This window comes from Neophocaena asiaeorientalis, unplaced genomic scaffold, assembly GCF_003031525.2.
Source record: "Neophocaena asiaeorientalis asiaeorientalis breed wild unplaced genomic scaffold, Neophocaena_asiaeorientalis_V1.1 scaffold258, whole genome shotgun sequence".
Classification (NCBI taxonomy): Eukaryota; Metazoa; Chordata; class Mammalia; order Artiodactyla; family Phocoenidae; genus Neophocaena; species Neophocaena asiaeorientalis.
The window spans coordinates 4,189,661-4,198,072 of NW_020172591.1; the positions used below are offsets into that span (position 1 = coordinate 4,189,661).

The 8,412-nt window shown below is 46.5% G+C and overlaps 1 long non-coding RNA gene across 1 annotated transcript in view; it reads right to left on the reverse strand.

Moving 5' to 3' along the window:
* Positions 1-1,536: 1,536 nt before the first annotated feature.
* Positions 1,537-8,412, reverse strand: part of LOC112395232 (uncharacterized) — a 119,423-nt gene continuing 112,547 nt past the window's right edge. Inside the window, exon 6 of the long non-coding RNA XR_003002332.1 lies at positions 1,537-1,959. This is a non-coding gene — a long non-coding RNA (uncharacterized LOC112395232). The remainder of the gene's footprint in view (positions 1,960-8,412) is intronic.

Genomic DNA, 8,412 nt, shown 5'->3' on the forward strand with positions numbered 1-8,412 from the left:
GCTTGCCGGTCATTGAGTGGAACTGGGTCTTAGCGTTGAGATGGAGATCTCTGGGAGACCTTTCGCTGTTTGATATTATGTGGAGCTGAGAGGTCTCTGGTGGACCAATGTCCTGAACTCGGCTCTCCCACCTCAGAGGCAGAGGGCTGACACAAAGCCGGAGCAACAAGATCCTGTTAGCCACACAGCTCCGAAGAAAAGGGAGAACAAAATGAAATAAATAAATAAATTAAATAACATTATTAAAATAAAAAAATTTTTTAATTATTAAAAAGTAAAAAAAACTGGACAGAGAACTCTAGGACAAATGGTAAAAGCAAAGCTGTACGGACAAAATCACGCAAAGAAGCATACACATACACATTCACAAAAAGAGAAAAAGGAAAAAATATATACATATCTATATATTAAAAAAAAGGGAAGAGAGCAACCAAATCAATAAACAAATCTACCAACGATTAGAAACTCTAAATACTAAACGAAGATAAACATAAACCAGAAACAAATTATTTGCAGAAAGTAAACCCCAAGTCTACAGGTGCTCCCAAAGTCTACTGCCTCAATTTGGGGATGATTCATTGTCTCTTCTGGTATTCCAGAGATGCTGGGTACATCACGTTGATTGTGGAGATTTAATCCGCTGCTCCTGAGGCTGCTGGGAGAATTCTCCCTTTTTCTTCTTTGTTCGCACAGCTCCCGGGGTTAGCTTTGGATTTGGCCTTGTCTCTGCGTGTAGGTCGCCAGAGGGCATCTGTTCTTCGCTCAGACAGGATGGGGTTAAAGGAGCAGCTGATTCGGGGGCTCTGGCTCACTCAGACGGAGGGAAGTTGTCCCTGAATCACTGGACCCTGGCAGTGACAGGCTGCACAGGCTCCCAGGAGGGGCGGTGTGGATAGTGACCTGTGCTCGCACACAGGCTTCTTGGAGGCGGCAGTAGCAGCCTTAGCATCTCATGCCCGTCTCTGGGGTCCGCGTTTTTAGCGGCGGCTCACGCCTGTGTCTGGAGCTCCTTTAAGCATCGCTCTTAATTCCCTCTCCTCGCGCACCAGGAAACAAAGAGGCAAGAAAAAGTCTCTTGCCTCTTAGGCAGGTCCAGACCTTTTCCCGGACTCCCTCCCAGCTAGCCGTCGTGCACTAGCACCTTCAGGCTGTGTTCACGCCACCAACCCCAGTCCTCTGCCTCTCTCCTACCAAAGCCTGAGCCTCAGCTCCCAGTCCGCGCCCGACCCGGCGGGTGAGCAGACAAGCCTCTCGGGCTGGTGAGTGCCGGTCGGCACCATCCTTTGTGCGGGAATCTCTCCGCTTTGCCCTCCGCACCCCTGTTGCTGTGCTCTCCTCCGCGGCCCCGAAGCTCCCCCACTCCGCCACCCGCAGTCTCCGCCCGCGAAGGGCCTTCCTAGTGTGTGGAAACCTTTCCTCCTTCACAGCTCCCTCCTACTGGTGCAGGTCCCGTCCCTATTCTTTTGTCTCTGTTTATTCTTTTTTCTTTTGCCCTACCCAGGTACGTGGGGAGTTTCTTGCCTTTTGGGAGGTCTGAGGTCTTCTGCCTTTGTTCAGTAGGTGTTCTGTAGGAGTTGTTCCACCTGTAAATGTATCTCTGATGTTTTTGTGGGGAGGAAGGTGATCTCCGCGTCTTACTCTTCCACCATCTTGAAGGTCTCTCCCAGATTTCCAGACAGTATTTTCAAGGCAATAATCATGGAAAATCTTAGTGAGGTATCAGATCCTGAGGGCTTTGTGTGTGCACCTGTGGCTATATATGCAGACCCCTCTGCATAAGTGGCCAAATGCATCCTTTAACACATCTTCTGAATCTAAAGGCTGGAATATGACCAAGGTCATGCCACATTCCCGAGGGCACTCTATATCACTTTACTGGTTGATGTGGAGTATAAAGACCTGGCCCCCTTGCTTTGATTTGAGACATCTCTGGAAAATCTATTCCAGCTCCAGAGTGCCCTATAAAAAATGGTAGAAAAATACTGTAATTGCACTGCAGTTCAACATTTCCCTCTGCTCAATCCTGTTTTATTCACTCCCTCAACAATATTATCCTGAGAGTACTCCCCCAATCAACTTATTGCATTAAAATTTTTTTAGAAAGGTAATAGACTGAAGGGGTCTTGAAATCCAACCTCCTACCCAGTCACTTTAGAAATCCCCTCAGTGATATCCTTAAGAGAGAATCAAGTGGCCTTTTGTTGAAACTTCTCAATGTTTGGGGTTCCACATTAACTCACACAGGAGTTAAGAGGAGGTGGTGCCACATCAGGGAGGCCAATCTCTGACACCAGGGTAGCCATGGAACTTGGTAAGGTGATGGACCGTGGGTCAGAAAAAGAGTACAACTTCTTGGAAGGGACAAAAGGATGGTATGGAAACATATTAAAATATGATAGTCCAGTAAATATTAGTGTCCAAGAGCTAGCAGGAAAAAACCACTGGATAGTATGGCATCGTTTTCCTTGCAGAGCCAAGCTAATAAAGGAATATAGTGGGTCATCCTGCCAAGAGTGGTATAGAAACAACACAGAGAATTCATGATAAAAGGCCAAGGAAATGGGCAAGTGAAAAGGAGTTAAGAATACAAGGACACTACAGAGAGAACTGTTAAACAAGCATCATGTTCCTGGTTTATCTCCTTTGCACACCGAGCTCCCAGAGGCTTCCAGCAGAGCTCAGTACGGAGAAGACTGACACAAAGAAAGCTTGGGCTGTCACATATCTAGCATGGCAGGGAAAAGTAGAAGGACAGGCTCTGAAACATGCAGTCAGCCGATTTCTAGGAGTCAATCAGGATGGTAATTTTTGCAGTTACTGTTGGCAGACATGGTCATCAAACTTCATGATGATGGTCTAAATTACTCTGGGCAAAGCCAAGATGAAGGGTAAGGGAGCTGGTGATGAGTTGGTGTAGGTCTTCTTCTGGTGGGAGAACCTCCATACAGGAATTTCAGGTGACATCAGAGAATGTATGGATTGTTCAAGTAAACTCCAAAAAGGGGACAGGTGATTTGTATAAGTGCGTTACATGTCCGGGACAAGACAATAGGGAGTGATGAGCACCATGGACCTCTCTTACGCTTTACCTAGCAGGAGCATTTTCAAACACTTTGCTGTCTAAAGTATTGTGTTTATGGCTGAAATTGACTCCCAGGCTGCGAATGTGCAACCCCCATTGTGAAAGATGAAGACCTTCCCAGATTATCTCAGGCAATCCCCTGCTGCTGCCGTTGCACCCACTCACAATTGAATTGGTGGTCTCACAATTAGGTTTACGTTGTATTCCACATCAGAGAACAACCTCCCACGTACCCGTTTCTGTGTCGTTGCTGCCACCATTGCTATCACCATCTCTAGCTAATTAAAATAAGTCAGTGCAACCGCCAAGATGGAGGGGAAGAAACTGACCAAGTGGAAAAAGAATGTTGAATAACATTAAGCAGAAAAAGTGAAGGGCACAGCGAAGACCTCCAAGACTGTTCAGATAGATGCAACATCCCAGCTCTTTATATAGAATCAGAACTCAGCATCTAAAATCACGTTCTCCCTCTTGAAGAAAAGGAAGGCATGGACATCTGTTGAATACCTGGACGGTGCCAAGCAAATTCCAGCTACCTTTCCTAGAAGGAACCAGAAGAAAGTAGGGTGGGGATGGGACCATAATTTTTCCTGTGGGCCATGCAGACTCTGATTCTCAGGCCACGTAATCTTAGCTGCCCAGCTGATTTTTGTTATTTTACAAGTCATCATGCTCTTGAAAGCAGGAATGCAGGAACCGAAGGAAGAATCCATACATTAAATGTTTGTAACTAATAATAATACAGAATAAAATGAAGAAAACATAAAGTGAAACTGAAAACCTGGATGAGAAATTTACTTCTAAGCAAGGCCTTGTTTGACTGATGCCGTACAATGCTCAGTTCTCTGAGGCTGTGATCAAAGGGCCATCCAAGCACCAAGTGGAGATGGAAGTGGGAGGAGAGGCAACAAATTCAAAATCAAAGCCAATGGAGCCATTGCCAATGGGACCACCCTTACCTCACACTGGAAAAGAATGGAGGGTTATTTTTAAAGCAGAAAGATCTTCCAGATTGTTTCCCATTCACTTTACAGACAAAGTCACTGAGGCCTGCCGTGGTTACATGATGAGACCAAGTTTACATGCCGATTATCTGCTGAGGACACTAAGCTATATCGCAGCTTCTATTTCAAACTTCATCTCCAATTCATTACATAATTTTGCCTCATTTCTGAGATTATTTATGCCTCAGCCTCCCCCTCATTTTAAAAGACCCCTTCAACTCCTAAAACTCTACATTGATTTATTTCACAAAGATGTACTAAGCACTTAATGTGCACCCAGCCCTATTCTAGGTGCTGGAGATAAAGTGGAGAAGGGTCAGTGGAGAACAAGGCAGATAAACCAGGAATTTATGTTCCAAAAGGAAGATGTTTGGTAACATTAGTTGGCCAAGAATATCAAATTTATTAATATTCTTTCATTCAAGTTAATTTTTCTTTCTTTTTTTTTTTTTTTTTTTTTTTTTTTTTTCTTTTTGTTTTTCATAATTTTTCCATGGAACTTAAATTATCTTATTTCTTTACATAGGAGTTCTTATATAAAAATAATTAAGGCTTTCTTAGAAACCAAATCTAGACTTATGAGTTCTAATATGTATCAGTATTATTGTTATCACAGTATTAAAAATAATAATGCTAGGGCTTCCCTGGTGGCACAGTGGTTGAGGGACCGCCTGCCAATGCAGGGGACACGGGTTTGTGCCCCGGTCCGGGAGGATCCCACATGCCGCAGAGCGGCTGGGCCTGTGAGCCATGGCTGCTGAGCCTGTGCGTCCGGAGCCTGTGCTCCGCAACGGGAGAGGCCACAACAGTGACAGGTCCGCATACCGCAAAAAAAAAGATAAAAATAAAATAATAATAATAATGCTAAAATAGATCACTGTCACTGCTTGCACCCACCCCATGACCCCTGGACACCAGCCTACATTAGAATCTAGCAATGCCTGGAACCCATCACTGAGGGGAAGGAGATTAGAGACAGACTGGTTAAAAAGGGAAAAGAAAATAAAAGGAGAGAAAAAATAGAAGCAGCCAGGAGGGAGTAAAATAATACTAATAAAAAGAGAGAGAGAAGATGGAGCCAGAGAATGAAATAGAGAGAACACAGGTGTGTCTGGGTAATGGGACTAGGTTGAGGTCACAGAGGCATCTAGAGCACTAAGTTGAAGGAGGTCACTCTCAGAGTCTTACAAGTGCCTAGACCTCTTGCTTTCCCTCCCCAATCCCAGCACTGGCTCCCAGAGCCCTTTAGTAACCATATCAGTGCCACTGGTACCTAACACTGGCCTGTACACGTGCAATACCATCTTTAGTTTACCCCTCTTGGAGGTAGGGGCAGAAGAACTGCTGGGACTCGAGTTCTTTCTACCTCTTGTCCCACCTCCTTCCTGAAGCCGCTCTCTTGTTCCAGGACTCGGCCTAACTCTCTTCTCTGTTCAGGTTTGTTGAGCTGTTGAGCACTTCCTAATTGTGTCGTGTTACTTCTGCATCTCCAACTGGTGTGTGAGCAGTTTGAGGACAGGCACCATGTTTAATAGTCCACAAGGCCAAGGAAAGTGATGGACACACAGTAGGTTCCAATTAAGTGACTAAATGAATACGCGATTGGTTGGTTAGTTATGCTGTTGCTGCTCAGCTGTAGAGCTAGAAAGAGAGATAACGACCCTCAGCTCCTATTTCATAGGCTGCCCAAATCACACCTCATCCCCTAAAGTACAAAAAGTTGCCACTATCACGTGTCCCCTAAGCAACCACATTGTCACACACAACAGGTGTTGTGAGAAGAGAGCTGAGGGTGATATTAAGGAGGGGTCAGAGGCCCCAGTGGGCGGCAAGAGAAAAAGACAAGTGGGATATAAAGCAACTTTCTTTGTGGAAAGGAGAATGAAACTTGAGAAAACTAAAAAACTATTATCTTTACCTCAATAAAAGAACGCCCAGGGGCTTCCCTGGTGGCGCAGTGGTTGAGAGTCCGCCTGCCAATGCACGGGACATGGGTTCGAGCCCTGGTCCAGGAAGACCCCACATGCCGCGGAGCAACTAGGCCCGTGAGCCACAACTACTGAGCCTGCGCGTCTGGAGCCTGTGCTCCGCAACGAGAGGCCGCAACAGTGAGAGGCCCGCGCGCCGCGATGAAGAGTGGCCCCCGCTCGCCGCAACTAGAGAAAGCCCTCGCACAGAAACGAAGACCCAACACAGCCAAAAATAAATTAGTAATTAATTAATTAAAAAAAAAACCGCCCAGATTGCCATATATCTCCACTTATTGAGGGGAGTGGGAATCTACTGTGCATGTAGCTGAAATTCAAAAGAAGTCAATTTCCATAGAAAATTCCCAATTTCTAATCCAGTTAGAATATTGTTGAGATGTTAATTCCAACACTACAAAGGAGTTCTAGTCGTTGGGTATCTTTATGTTTATAAGTAATCCTCTAAGCCCAAGGAGGGGGTTTAACCACTGCATAACGCTTATCTGGGGTGTGAGATGCCTGCCCTGGGTCCTGCAAGCCAGCCCGGCCCACTGGCAGAACAAACACAATCTGGCCTGTGCAGGTGAGTCATAAACAATTACAGTTTTTTAGGACAATCGCCCTCAAACACCATTTGCTTGATCTCAGCACGCCTGGATCTTGATCCTACCTAGGCACCACCTCCAGAACACTGGATCTACATCCCTTTTTAGGGCAACCTCTTTAGCCGCCTGTTTTGACAAGGTCTCACTGATCCCGGATCCTCAGTTTGCTCCCCCCACCCCCTGGCTTTTCCTCGGCAACACAGCCCTTGTCCCGTGGGACATGCCATGGGGCTGGTATCCTGAATGAGCCAACCCGAGTGGCCCTGTGAGTTCAGGGACTCAGACACTGGGAGCCATGTACAAGCCACCTAACAGAAATGGCATCACTTATCAAAGTCGCATTTGGGCCGTAATGAGGTCTGAATTCGGCTGGCTGATAAAGCTAGGCCAAACTCCCCCCTTTGCTGTTATCTACTTCAACTCCTTTACTGGGGGCTTGTGGGGACCCCGAGAGAATGCACAATTCCTGGGCACCATTGGGGTTCAAACACATGAACACATCTAATGGAAAGGGAAGGGAGAAGGGGAGGCAACCTGAGTCAGTTTGCATGGAGGGAAGGCAGGCCACCTGAGAAAGTCCTCACCATGAGGGAAAGAGCCTGGAGTGTGAACCGGACCCAGCATCAGGCCCTGAAATCCGAGGGAAGTCATGGTTCTGGCTGAAGCTGGTGGCAGATATCTGAATGCTCCCATCTCAGCTCTGGAATGTATTTCATTGAAAGGGGGAGGGGATGGAGGAAAACTTTGCAAACTTTTATGGAGTTGGTGGGGAGGTGAGTATCAGAGGCAATGGGACTTTATTCTTACTCACCAGCTAGTAAAGCGTGGGAATCTGTCGGTTACAACAGCACCAAATATCCTAGTTTCCTTTTAAGTCTGTCAGGAGATATCTGATCTGCCATAACCAGTCCTGCTACCCTTTCTCTGACCCAGCGATCAGAGGCCAGAAATGTGGTGCCATCAAGCATCGGAGCCTCCATGGTTACAGAGAAGTGGGCTCTCCCTGTGCAGAGGAATAGGAAGCAGTTCATAACCACCATGTCCGCTCAGGTCCTTCACCCCATCATGAAAGCCATGTCTGCTATCCAAAGCCATCCCTTGCTCTAGCAAAGATGACAGGAAGCCTTTACTCTATTTGTATATCCGGTGTGAGCCTTGGCATCCACATTCAAATGCTGTCTTTATTGTACTCTGCCCTCCTCCAGCCAGAGAGCATGACAAGCACAGCCTACCATGGGGATCTTTTCATGTTTCTAATCATCCCAGACATGCCTCTGGTTTTCCTCCCTGGCCCTCCAAGCTTACGATCTGTTTCCTTCTGTGGTGAAGTTGGGTAAATCCCGCGGCCTGGTGTGGAGAGCCGTGAGTCATGAGTCTCTGCTGCTTCGCCCGTAAGTCCCAAACAGCCCAGTGGGATACAGCTCTGACCGCCCTACCCCCCAGTGTTCTTCATCCACAACTGGTGCCTTCAGGAATATGTCTGTGGGAAGCAAGAGAAGTTTCAAATACAGTGGAACAGAGTCATTGACATTTTTTTCTTTCTGTGCCGGACTGCAAGAGAGTCCCAAAGGCTGGTTGACTCCCCAATTAAGTAGGCACAGAGAGAGACCTGAGTCCAACTGCTGAGCCATTTTAATCTGTTTTAGATCTGGTTTGCTCAGGATATGGAAAGGAACAAGGCTCCCAGTGGAGCTATCATGTAGCCAAGGTCTAGAAGTACTTTTTTTTTTTTTTTTTTTTTGGGGGGGGGGGGG